This window comes from Artemia sp. Qi Xiang Cuo, chromosome 17, assembly GCF_049724085.1.
Source record: "Artemia sp. Qi Xiang Cuo chromosome 17, ASM4972408v1, whole genome shotgun sequence".
Classification (NCBI taxonomy): domain Eukaryota; kingdom Metazoa; phylum Arthropoda; class Branchiopoda; order Anostraca; family Artemiidae; genus Artemia; species Artemia sp. Qi Xiang Cuo.
Window position 1 is genome coordinate 62,302,247 of NC_142810.1, and position 14,392 is coordinate 62,316,638.

Below are 14,392 nucleotides of genomic sequence, written 5' to 3' on the forward strand. Positions count from 1 at the left end.
TTTGTACAGGAACCCACATAATTTAGTATTGAAATCTTATCTGTCTGGAGTTCTAAATCTGAGTTTTTTATTACATTTCGCAGCTTCTTTTGAGATAGATGGTGCTAGTTTGTGTTAATTGCTAAATGGGAAACTATTCTTTGGCTTCTGTAGTTGTGAGCGGTTCTTTGGCTGTTAATTGAGCCAATAGCTCAGTGAGATTGCTACTTCATCATTAATGAGCAGCTGAAAATCTACGATAAAGAATTTCGACTATGATGATTCCAATGGTGGTCATATCATTCCTATGCCGCTCTTTTTGAAATATCTTAAATTATTTCCTGCTATAAACTTTTGCATTTAAAATAAACCAAAATAAAAGTCACCAGTCATGCCAACAACTATAGTGACCTGAGTGCTAACTAGTCAGAAACGACTAGTTTTTCTCTCTAAACAGATTTTTTCAAAACTTTTTAAGTAACACTTCATTATTTAAGCAACAAATTTATTTATTATAAGCATTTTTTTGTGATTTCTATTGTAACTTTCGTATAACCTAAAGATGAATCCTCAAACGACGATAAACATGTTTTTATTTTATCATCAATGGAACACGAAGACATTCTTTTGGCTAGTTCTCCTGGCATATCTGCAGATTGCAAACCTAATTCTTTTCATATTAAACTGGAGTCACAAAGTGGTGAGGACAAAGGTATGTTTCAAGTATCTTGATCTTCTTGTGTATATTTCGGTGTCCAAAATAATAAAAAGTATCACTTCCTTTGGAATTTTGGTGGGGCGTCAAAGTTATATGTTTGCTGCATCTGACCGTGGTGGTTGCATTTGTCAAAAGAACATTTTGTTTACAATTGTCCCAGATAGTTTTAGCTATTAGAATATTAAATCTTGTATCCTAATGGACCTTTAGGATTTTATCCTAATGGATAAAATCTTTTATCCTAATTAAATTTTTGAATAAAATGACAAATATGTCTTTATTTGGGACTCTTTTCTAACTTTTGAAACTCATTACAATTTTTTTCTTGTTTTAAAAATATTAGATATTTTCTTTTGTTTCTGGTGCAAGGATGTAGACGTGTGTACAAATTGTGTGTTATTTGTTAGAATACCATACTATTAGTGGTGTGGTATCTTTTTAAGTTCTAAGTAATTTCATGCACAACTCAAACTTATGAATTTATATAATTATAAGAAAATACTTCTCCTATTTTTACAATAATAAAGGAATGAATAATTTGTAGAATGACAAGAATAATGCACCAAATTAGATTCTTTTAATTTTTGACGAAAAAAAAAATTTTTTTGACAATAAAAAAAGGCTATACGAATGTATCACTTAAGTAATGTGAATAATATTTTACTTCCCTATTTATTTTGAGCGTTTTTTATCTTATTTTAGTTTTACCTATTTCAAGTAATTGAAGAAGTCGCACTGAAAAAAAGATCCTTTAATTATTATATTTTCGATAACAAGAAATGTCTTTATTGTTTACAAAAAAATACTTCAACGCATTTATGGTGGTAAACAGAAGAACATTATCACATCCGATACCTACTAGGGCTAAGATTGCCAGTATTCAGTACTAAATTAATGCAGTTCTTGGATATCACACTCTAACGACACTTTTTAAACATACTCATATTTACTTAAGCCCATGCGCCGCCTCAAGCTTAAGACTTGCTGTTACATTACAAGCTTAAGGTTTTAAATTTAAGAATATTTTTGCAAAAAATGGTTGTTCTGCTCTCTATTGAGAAAAAAAAAGAAATCAAGGATTCGTTGAATCACAAGAATAATTTCTCAAATTGGCTCTTACAAATTTTCACCAAGGCAAAATCCTTGAAAACAAAATATATATTGATTAATTAAGTTTAAAAGTGTTAAAAGCCGAATTGAGTGTCCAATAAATAGTAATTTATTTTGTGTGATTTTTACATTGTTTCAGTTTTCCCCCTTGCAGATAACCCAAGAACCCACACTGTACAAAAAAGTTTCGAATGTGATATGTGCAGGAAATGTTTTGCTACAAATTCCAGTTTAATTTTTCATCAAAGAACGCATACTGGAGAAAAACCTTTCAAATGTGACATGTGCAATAAAACATTAAGCCACAACTTCCAGCAAACTTATCATTGGATAAGTCTTGCTGGAGAAAAACCTTTCAATTGCGACATTTGCGAAAAAAATTTCGGACAAAAATCGACCCTATCTGATCATGAAAGAATTCATACGAAAGAAAAACCTTTTGAATGTGATATATGTAAGAAATGTTTTTCGATAAGATCTGATTTATTTACACATCAGAGAACTCATACTGGAGAAAAACCTTTCAAATTTGACATGCGTGAGAAAACATTCCACCAAAGAATCAACCTAACTTATCATCAAAGAGTTCATACTGGACAAAACCTTTCAAATGCGACACATGCGATAAAACATTCGGACAAAAATTGACCCTATCTGATCATGAAAGAGTTCATACGGAAGAAACACCTTTTGAATGTGATATATGTAAGAAATGTTTTTCGATAAGATCTCATTTATTTACACACCAGAGAACTCATACTTGAGAAAAACCTTTCAAATGTGCCATATGTGATAAAATATTCTCCCAAAAATCCAACTTAACTTATCATCAAAGAACGTACACTAGAGAAAAACCTTTCAAATGTGACATATGTGATTAAACATTCTCCCAAAAATTTAACCCATTCTATCATCAAAGTGTTCATACTGGAGAAAAAACTTTTGAATGTGATATATGTAAAGAATTGTTTTTCGATAAGATCTAATTAATATGAAATCTTATATGCCCCTAGGCCGTAACGTGCAACCCTTGCCTTGAGGGTTGTGGGGGAGTGCCCTCCTCAAAAGCATAATTCTATCTGGAAATCAACTACGCTGAACAAAATGGCTATCTCAAGATTTTGATTGGATGTGTTTGGGGAAAGTTTGGGCTTAGAAGGGTTTGTTAGTTGCCTTCCAATGACTTCCTACTATTAAAAATAGCACAAGCTTGTCCAATTTCCAATCGAATGAGCCTTTTTCGATGTTTCTATGACAACTCCTTCGATACGAAGTGACTTGGTCTAAAACAAAAAAAAAATAAATAATAATAATACATTGTAGCAACATCGTTCTTTACTTAGGAAGCGCTATTGCGTTGCCCATGATAGTAAAGAAATGAATAATTTGTAGAATGACAAGAATAGTGCTCCAATTCAGCTTCTTTAAATTTTTGATCAAGGCAATATTCCTTAACATAAAATTTTAATAATTGATCAAGGTTAAAACTGTTGGAGCTGAATTTTGTGCCAAATAAAAAAAGCAATACGAATATATCATTTAAGTAATCTAAATAATATTTCACTTACCTATTTATTTTGAGCGATTCTTATCTTATTTTAGTTTTACCTGGTTCATGTAATTGAAAAACTCTTACTGAAAAAAAAGAACCTTTAATTATTATCTTTTCGATAACAAGAAATGTCATTATTGTTCACAAAAATATAGTTTAACACATTCATGATGGCAAAAAGAGGAACAAAATCACATTCGATACCTACTATGGCTAAGATATTTGGAAAATATAGAACTGTGTTTCTTATGCTATGTGACTGAAGGGAGATTTGTCCGAAATCTCTTTACTTTTAAGATATATTTGATCGTTTTGACCGCCCCTGACAAAGTGTTTATGGTCAAGTAATTTTATGTGAATTTTATAAGGGTGCAAATTTTACAGAATAAAATCGTTCGATTGTTATGAGATTATGTGGATGGCTTTAATAGCAAAGTATTTTGTTTCAAGTGTTTGAGTGCTTATCGTTGGACAAATTCATGATTACCAAACCGAAATTTTTGCGTATCAGTGGAATTCTGGGAGCTGGGTGTATCGGATTATTTAAAAATATATTAAATTGGTATTTTCTGTATGAAGAAATGTAGTTTATTAGTAGTTTTTCTTATGAAAAAGCTATAGTGGGAGTATATTTATTTTGTTTTTAATCAATGAATAATTTGTTGAAACCCAAAGGATTGCAGCATTGTTTTACCAGACGCATTGTTGCCCTCTCATGATGGTTGATATAAGCAATGTTTATTAATATGTTGTTTGCAAATAAATTAGTCACTTAGTCAGTACTGAATTAATGCAGTTCTTGGATATCATACTGTAGCGACACTATTTAGACAAACTCATATTTATGTAGACATAGGCACAACCTCAAGCTGAAGAATTCAATTACATTACAAGCTTAAGGTTTTAAAATTGAGATTGTGTTTGCAAAAAAAGATTGTTCATCTATTTATCCGAAAGAGATAGACAAACAAAGGATTCGTTGAATCACAAGAATAATACCTCAAATTTGCTCTTTTAAATTTGACACCAAAGGCAAGATTCATTAAAGCCAAATATATAGTGACTAATTAAGGGTAAAAGTTTTAAAAGCAGAATTGAGTATTAAATAAAAAGTAATTTATTTTGAGTGATATTAACATTATTTCTGTTTTAGATACCCAAAGAACCTACACTGGAAAGAAACCTTTTGAATGTGATATGTGCAGGAAATGTTTTTCTACAAATTACAAACTAATTCACCATCAAAGAACGCATACTAGAGAAAAACCTTTTGAATGTTAAATGTGCAGGAATTGTTTTTCTACAAATTCCCATTTAATTCGTCATCAAAGAACGCATACTGGAGAAAAACCTTTCAAATGCGACATATGCGATAAAACATTCGGTCAAAAATCGTCCAGCTTATCATCTCATCGAAGAACTCATACTGAAGAAAAACCTTTCAAATGTGACATGTGTGATAAAACATTCATTCACAAATCTCACTTAGCTTATCATCGAAGAACTCATACTGGAGAAAAACCTTTCAAATGTGACATGTGTGTGAAAACATTCCGCCACAAATCGACCCTATCTTATCATGAAAGAATTCATACGGAAGAAAAACCTTTTGAATGTGATATATGTAAGAAGTGTTTTTCGATAAGATCTAATTTATCTAGACATCAGAGAATTCATACTGGAGAGAAATCTTTCTAACGCGACATGTGTTCGAAAACATTCATTCAAAAATTTAACCTAGCAAAACATGAAATAACTCATACTGTATAGAAGCCTCTCAAATGTGACATTTGCGATAAAACATTCAGCCAAAAATCCCACCTAACTGATCATCGAAGAACTCCCACTGTATAAAAATCTTTCCACCGCAAAATGTGCTATAAAACATTTTGTCTAAACTCGACCCTATCTTCTCACGAAAGAACTCACGCTGGAGAGAAGTCTCTAAAACGTAACAGGTGTGATAAATCATACGGTCTAAACTCGACCCTATCTCGTCACGAAAGAATTCATATTGGATAAAAATCTTTTCAACGCAACAAGTGTTATAAAACATTTTTTCTAAAATCTAACCTATCATATCATGAAAGAATTCATACTGGAGAAAAACCTTTCAAGTGTTTTACATGTGAGAAAGTGTTTTGTCAAAAATCCCTCCTATCTGGTCATCAAAAAACTCACACTGGAGAAACACCTTTCTAGTGTTGTGCATGAAAACATGTGAGAAAACATTCAGTTGAAAATCCCACCTATCTGGTCATCAAAGAATTCATAGTGGTAAACAATGTTAAAGATATCTTACTGAAAAAATTACGCATTTAAGTATGATGTACACATCGAACGTTTTACTATTAATTCCCAATTATCTCGTCATAAACTAAATCTGATTGAAAACCATTTGTTTTGTCAATGTGTAAGGGTGTTATATATACGTATGTATATCCAGTCTCTAAGTTTTCTTGTCAAAGATGTATTAAGCTTAGGCTCTTTTTAATTTCAAAGTTATGTACGCTCATGTCATAGTTATCGAAAGCACCATGCTGGTGAAACCGTTTTCCTCTCTCAGTATATTAAAGCCTTTTTTAAAACTTCAGCAAATTTGAATAACTTTTTAAAAAAAAATGCAATTATGAAAAACGACATTACGGTCTTAAGAATTTTAGTAAGGTTAGTGATATTTATCATGAAAAATCTTTATGTTTAGTATATGAAAAATTAGCCAAGAAATAGCTCCTTTGAAATGCCTTTTCCTTTAAAACTAATCCTTGAAACTAATAAGTTATATAATTTGTTGGTGCATTAATTGCAAAAAAAATGGTTTAAATAGAATTTAGTTTTTTTTGTGTGTCGTTCTTTACCTATGGTTTGTGATCATAAAATGTTTGATCCTAAAGATATAAACCATGTTTAACGTTAATCATTTATATCTTATCGAGTATGTGCATCTTCGCAACGAACGTGTCACCGTTTTTTTCCTATCTCTGTTCATTTCATTTAGAACCTTTCCTGCCCTTTTTACGGTTTTGGTAAGGTTTTATGAATTTTAAGGCAAAACTATGAAGTCCTAGGGCCAGGGAGATCTTAATGTAAAAAAAATTTTCCCCTTTGGGTAAAGGATCCAAAACCGATTTTTTTTTTTTTTTTTTTTTTTTAGGTATAGGCTCATTAAAAATTTAACTGAAAAGATCAGAAATACATATTTTTAAATTATAAAGAAATATTGTAATATAATTCCTTAGCTAAGGGAAATAAAATTCTTCTATGTAGGAAACGGGTATTAGAGAGACAAAAAAGTATGTTTAAAAATGTTGATAATTGGATTGTGACTTAAGTTTTTGAGTCCTTTGCCAATTTAAATCCAATTATAGAAAAAAAAAAAATCAGGAATAATCGCTAGAAAGGGCAATAAACCTATTTTTTGGTGTAGTCTTAAATTTGACCCAAAAATTCCTAGGTTTAGATGACCCAAATTAGTGACCCAGAGTAAATAGAATATTCGTTCCTTTCAAATTTGGCCAAATCTTTTCTTTGTACGCCTTAAAGCTTAGCTGTTGTTTGAGATAAACGAGCCTTCGTACAATAATCGTAAATTGTGGGCTCCTGAATACTGGGATTAGAAGTTTTTTTTATTTTTAGGAAAATCAAGGGGACCATAATTGTCGAAAATATTACTTGCCTTAAAACCGGACCAATAGGAGAGTAAATAAGCTTTTCTGCTGAACAGACTTAGACTTGAAATCGTAATTCCCTGAAGAAAGTTGACCTTGATGCACATTAAAAATGTCAAGTATTGTTTCTTTAAAATGTCAAGTATTGTTGCCTTGGCTAAGGAGATCACGTAACGTCTACGGAACGGTAAGATGTTTTGAGAGGGTGAGAAATAGGCTATCCTGTTCAATTAAACCTAGTTAATTTAGCCATCTTTCGAAACCACCCCTGTTTATTTCAAGCCCCTTGAACAAACCTTCCCTGCAATTCAACTCCCGTGCAATTTAACACGGGACCTAAAATCTGTACTCAAATCTGACTTGTTGTTTTAAATTATTCTTTAGATTCTTAATCAATTCAAATTATAGAATAATTTTAAGTTGTGGTGAACTTAGTCTTGACTCCCGACTCCGGGACTTAATTACTGAAAAAAAAGTTTTACTTCAAGAAAAAAAATGCTATATACAGGAAGAAGTCAGAGCCTCTTAACAGGCTCTGTTTTAATGATTTTCTGAATTTTACAAGGTCTTGAACAGGCTAAATGGGATGTTGATGACAACACCAGTTTTTAAGACAATTTTTGAATTTTTTTTTTTTTTTTTTTTTTTTGAGGACTTAATGCATTAAGATGAAAATCCTATTTCTAAGTCATATTAATGTTATATTACAAATCAGGCGGTTGATAGGACAATTTGACTGAATCTTCAAATCGAGTCCAAAATTTAAATTACAATTCAACGGTTAAGTCTAATGATGAAAAATTTTAAACTAGTTTGACAATTAAATTATAAGCTTTATCAACTAAAAAGTGAATGTAAATTTATTCGAAAAGACTTTCCTGAAATGGATTCACATTAAAACCTGAAACAAAAATTCGATTTTATTTATTAAATTTACGACATCTGATAGACTTAAATATCTGATTTGACGCTTGTCTTTAAAGAATAAATTTTAAAAAAGCTTTTTTTTTAATTTGAAACTTCAAATGAACATGAATTTTTGGCTTCTAAGCATGTGCACAGCATTATTTTGACAAACTCTTCCAAATAAACTGACTCATGATATTTTTCTGTATTTGTTGATTTCCGGAAAACTAGCTCTTTACTGAGGCCTTTACTTAAAAGATGAAATAAACACATCTTTAGAAGTTGAAAATAGCCTTAAGTGGTAAAGGCTCAAGTAATGTCCCCAAAGGATGAGACTTAGGCGTACTGCTCGATCTGACAACCAATCTACCATCCTCCCTGCTACAGACGGACCAGCCCATGCCCCCAATGACAATCAAAGAAGGGAATCAAACCCTTTGTCCCCACCGTAGTGCCATTACAAAGCCGCTACTGGAATTTTGTGAGACACCAACAACTGTGTACACAAGATACCACTGACTACTAAGAAAGCCCTGAAACTGAACCTATTGGAGCAATTTCAAAATCAGATCCCCTTAATAAAAAGTTAAGTGAGACAGAGCCTCTTGAGAGGCGAAGTAAGAGGAATAAAAAATTTTTGGGGCAGATCCTTGTAACAGGTAGCCTGGATAAATTAGTAGACAAGAATAGTTGTTCGAGTATATGTGTACTGGAGTTCTTAGCTGCAGCTGAGGTTTAACTTTGAGTCCCATATTTAGAAGTTGAGGTCAAAACGGCTGCACTATCACAGGATATGAGTTTCTGTTTCCTGGCTGTTGAATTTCAGATATTTGTGATATCAAAGCCATTTTCAAGTTGTCATGAGTACACATTCTTAAAATGCCATCAGAAGTGAAAGTACTACCTCCTAAATATGTTTATATAGAAGATGTTGTTATCCCAAATATGAACCGCATTTGAAATTATGAAAAGGCCTTAATACTTGTATTATTCCTTAAAGCACATCAGTTTACCTAAATTTTACACTTCACCCTTGTTTGCTACTTTTCACTATCTTGGAAAGAGGTTAGGTTAGAAAAATGAAACTTTTAGGGATGGGTCTTCAGACTAAATTGTGTCGTGGGAAGGTTTTTGAAGTACCTACTTCAACTGCTTTTCCCTCTAGAGGGTCCTGACCTTTAAAAATATGTGTTTTATAAAAGCAAAGCCTTACAAAATATATCTTGTGCTTAAATTAAGTAGAACAAAATTGTTTTCAGCTTCACAACTTTTCTCAATCCCAATTTAATTTTAAAGGTTTTAAATAAGTTTTTAAAGATATGCAAATACATTTCCTAAGTTTTGAAAAAAAATATTGATATTGCCTAAAATTCTACTCAAATGACAGGAATTGCATTTTCAGAACTAAAGCCTGAGAAAAAGAAACTGATAACTGAAAATTAAGGCAAAATATTGTTTTCTCAAAATATCAATTGGTAATAGACCTATCACGCAGTCAAGTTTTTAAGACTTAGAAATCAGAAAAGGGTTAACATAGAAGTTTGGCAGTACCTTCCAAGAGTATGTTTTTGCCCCCAAATTCATTACTGAAAGTTTCATTTTTCTAACCAAACTCCTTTCCAGGATAGTGAAAAGTAGCTAAACTAGAATATATATATATATATATATATATATATATATATATATATATATATATATATATATATATATATATATATATATATATATATATATATATATATATATATATATATATATATATATATATATATATATATATATATATATATATATATATATATATATATATATATATATATATATATATATATATATATATATATATATATATATATATATATATATATATATATATATATATATATATATATATATATATATATATATATATATATATATATATGATATATATATATATGTTGGAGCTTTTCTATTAGCTACAAGACACGCGATATGCGAAGTTTAGTTAATGCTAATGAAATACATTTTTAATAATTTGTTTGAGACTTTCATATGTGATTCCTTGGCCAATTGAAAACCTAGTATAGACAAAAAAAACTATTTCAGGAATAATCGTTAAAAAGGGCAATATATATATATATATATATATATATATATATATATATATATATATATATATATATATATATATATATATATATATATATATATATATATATATATATATATATATATATATATATATATATATATATTGGGGCTTTTCTATTAGCTACAAGACACGCGATTTGGGAAGTTTGGTTAATGCTAATGAAATAAGTCAATTAGTCTCTACTTTAAGATATAAATAGATGTCTTAAAAATCTATCTATCAAAGTGCCAAGGCAGGTTAGAAGTCAGGATTGCAGTGTTGGTATTTGGTTTATTAGCAATGTAGCAGAGGCGTTAAATGGAATTAGTCTCCACACTCAGTGGCTGACAATCAAATAAGAAATGCTGGATACTTTCATCAGTTGAGAAGCAGACACGGCATACAGGGGAATGATGTAATTTCCAATTAAATAACAAACTATTGAGAAGAAGGGCACCTGATTTGGAGACAGAAAGGCAATCTGCCGATTTGGAGTCAGAAAGGCAAATAATATTCTCATCTACGATGCTAGAATTTATGAGAACATCTAGGGCCAGGTGAATGGCACATAATTCAGCAGACAAAAAAGATCCCATCGGAAGCGGTGAAAAAGGAGTAAGGTCCAGTGATGGAATACATGCTTCTGCTCCAGTTATCTCGCCCTCGACAGATCCATCTTAATAGATTTTCCTGTGATTAGGGTACAACTTCGAAATCGGTTTCAAAATTCATATAGTCCAGGTTTTTGATTTTCAAAGATATTGTAGGCATTGATGAACTTTGCGTATCCAAAATAACACTTTATCTATGTCACACTTTATCTATCTATTTTATCTATGTCACTCTCGTTAAGTAGATGCGACACACCGGCAAGGTAAACAACGTGAGGTTGACACACTGAACAATAAATAGAAGAAAATGATTTCCTGGAGTATCGCCCCCAATTTGGAACAACAGTCCCACAAGCACGTTTAATGGCAGTGGTTGTTTGCTTCACAATGAACTTCCTGGTTTTGTGGAGCGATTCAGAGATCATTAACCCAAGGTATTTTAGCTCTGACACAGCAGGAACTGAATGATTTACAAGAGAAATGATAATATCATGTTAATATCTATGCCTTTATATCCAGTGGTCGTTGTTTTGGTTGCACTAAGGCTCATGTTAAGGTTCCTCCTTTTTATCTACCCCCAGGAAGAAAATTGCACCAATCTGTAAAAGATATAAATTGTAAGAGTCACTCCTCCCCCTTTGGCCATCCTTTTTTAGTACACCTCATATAAGTAAAAATCTCCCACCTAAAATTGTCAAACACAGCTCAACAATTAACAAACCCTTACCGTTTACCTACTCCGCTCCTCTTTTAATCAGCTCCCGTCCCGAACGCTTGAACAAGAAATATCCTAATTCCAATATTATACCTAGCGTCTTAGAATAGTCAGTACCCATCCCTCCTCCCACCTTGTCAAAAAACATCCCTTTGCTACTTCCCTTCTCACTCTGAAGCCTTATTCCCTCTCCGCTTACGGAATGTGGCCCTATACCCTCCCCACTCTCCCACAAACCAACGACTCCTTGACAGACGTGAATCACCATTCCCCCCATTAGCTAACAGCCGTTTAACAGAATATCTCCATTCCACCTTAGTTCCATCCCAACTTAATAATATTCACATCCCTTAAAAACATCCCTTTACTACTTCCCCCCTCACTCGGAAGCCTTATTACGTCTCCGCCTACAGATTGTGGCCCTATATGCCCCTCACTCTCCCACAAACCAACGTATCATTGATAGACGTGAATCACCATTCCCCCCATCAGGTAACAGCCGTTTAGCAGAATATCTCCATTCCACCTTAGTTCCATCCCAACTTAATTATATTCCCATAATTTGTCCGCTGTCCTCCTTTTCTCTCAAGCCCGGTCCAGTCCCCCCTTTTAATCTTGTTTCTCAAACGAATCCCAGCCTTCATCCCGAAAAAGATGCCTCTCCTCCCCCAGATCCACGTTCCTCCCACTCCCCACTGGCTCCCACAATTAACAAACAAAAAATTGCGCGTTTTAGTAACCGTTTTACTTTCCCAAAGCTCCTTGTTACGAAAGTCATAATTTCGGCAAATTGATCGAGCTAGAGGCCCTCTGTCAAGTACACAAAATTGATGTAATTACTGTAACTGATGTCCAAGCACAGAACCCTGATTTTTTGAAAATTAATAACCACTCCCAATTCATTAAACTTCGTCCCCCTAGGTAAAAAGGGTGGTGGTAAAAAGGGTGATCACCCCCTAGGTAAAAAGGGTGGTGGAATACTATCATTTGTAAATAATTATCTCTTTCCTAAATTTATTCATGCTCCCAATCTTTCAGATTACGATTAAATCATTTGGGTAAGTCTAAGACCCAAAGTTTTACCACGTCCCTTTAATTTGATTGTGTTTTGCTGCTTCTATTATTCCCCAAATCAAAACGCTGCACAAAGACAGCTTTTCCCAGCAACTGCATAGTAGTGCCGACTTTGTCCTCTGCAAATTCCCGAACGCTGGTATTTTCTAATTTTGATAGAAATTTTTAGATAGCAATTTTTTAAAAATTGTTCGAAGTGGGGCTTCTATATTTGCAACCTATTAGTATTAGTTTTCCCTCATTAATAATACTGTGGGTAATCGACAAATCAGTGGGGGCTGCCAGTTTTGATTCCGGAAGCTTGTGTGTCACTGTATTAATGTTTGTGTAAAACAGTGTCAACACTTTTTTCTACTGACTGGTTTGTTATTATGTATCACTTTCAGTAAACTTTTGTAACTAATATTAGTTGAGCTAAAGCTCGAGCACAAATGTAAAGTATTACTATTATCATCATCAATACTAACACTACCAGAAAACGAACTATTTACAGATGGGCTTGTTTCAATGGGCAATGGAGTCAATGCTCCATTGCTACCCCCTTTTTTGATGTCTGATTTTGTATTCACTTCTCTCTTTCTGTCTTTGTGCGATCAAAGTGAAACTGCAGGTTCACTTTTTAACCTTGTAACTGTCTTCAGGGAAAAAACAGGCGTTGGGCGGTTGCCTGGCAGGATGGTCCTGAACAAACATCCTGACTCCTAATCCTTCTTCCTGCAGCCTGGAAAGAGGGAAAAAGAAAACAAGTTTTAATACAAGATTAATCCAATCTTACTGTTTTCCAACATTAGCCCTGTCAAATATTCGATCTCTCAACAACAAGGCAGAGGATATGTGTACCGGGGGAATTTTGTGTGGTTGTCGGTTCTGTACCACTTATGACCGTGCCACTTGTGCCATTAAGGATTTGAGCTGCATTATTAAGGATCGCGCCAACTGCGCCGTTATGGAATTGCTCCACTTGTACCGCTTAGGTTTTACCTTAAGCCGCTAAGTTGATATAAACTTGTGCCGCTAAAGGCTGCACCGTTTGTAATGGGGGAAAGGGATGAGTATAACGGAGGGGTAGAAAAATGACCGCGCCACTCCCTATGAGAGAAAATAAAATATGTAATTATAGTAGGTTAGAAGTTCTCCGACTATTAATCCAGGAATGTAACCACGCTTCATTGGGTCATCTCCGTATGGATTACCTCTAGTGTCAATTAGAAATCAGATTCCTTAGGAACGTTTCCAATGGAGACATTTGAACTAGTAATCTACTTCTCGGTGAGATACAGACATATAATAAGAACAAACACAAATAGAAAAGTAATGGGTTTATTGAGCCTTACATTTTCAGGTAAACATCAACGTACATATATAAGTAATGCTTCGGTTCAAACGTACATACAGTCAGAATGATAATTTTCAGAGTGTATCGCCGAATGGTAGGAACATAATGTCTCTCTAAAAACACTTTTTCATTATTATATCACACGAGTCTAGATTCTGCGCTCTAAGAGCTATTTCACGATTGGCCCAACTCCTGTGGAGGGCCCGCTACTTTGTCATTATGTTTACAAACTAAAATTATTATGCTAACTGACCGTCCAATAATTTATTTTCAATATATTGATGATTAGACATTCATATTCCTATTATAACTTGAAACTTCCTGTGAAACTTTGTATAAGACATTGTCTCGTGATTTTTTATTGCCAAGTATTTTCGCGAAATTCAAAACCGTCTTCCTTGATTAATACCGTAATTCGACCGGTAGTTTTTCCACACTTCACATCTGTCGGTCTGTAAAAGAAAACTTCTGGAATGCTGCAAAGCATTCATATCGGATGTATCCTCAGAAGGAAACCATTTTATTTTTATATTTTAAATATATCACATATTACTCACGGTACACATTACCCTTCCCATTATTTAATGACGTCCCGTCATTAGGAGTTGCT

The 14,392-nt window shown here is 33.0% G+C and overlaps 1 long non-coding RNA gene across 1 annotated transcript; it reads left to right on the forward strand.

Moving 5' to 3' along the window:
• The first annotated feature begins 332 nt into the window (after positions 1-332).
• On the forward strand, positions 333-4,688 carry LOC148942444 (uncharacterized). The gene is made up of 2 exons (XR_016143151.1): positions 333-691; positions 4,513-4,688. It is a non-coding gene; the product is annotated as an uncharacterized LOC148942444 (long non-coding RNA).
• The last annotated feature ends 9,704 nt before the right edge of the window (positions 4,689-14,392 follow it).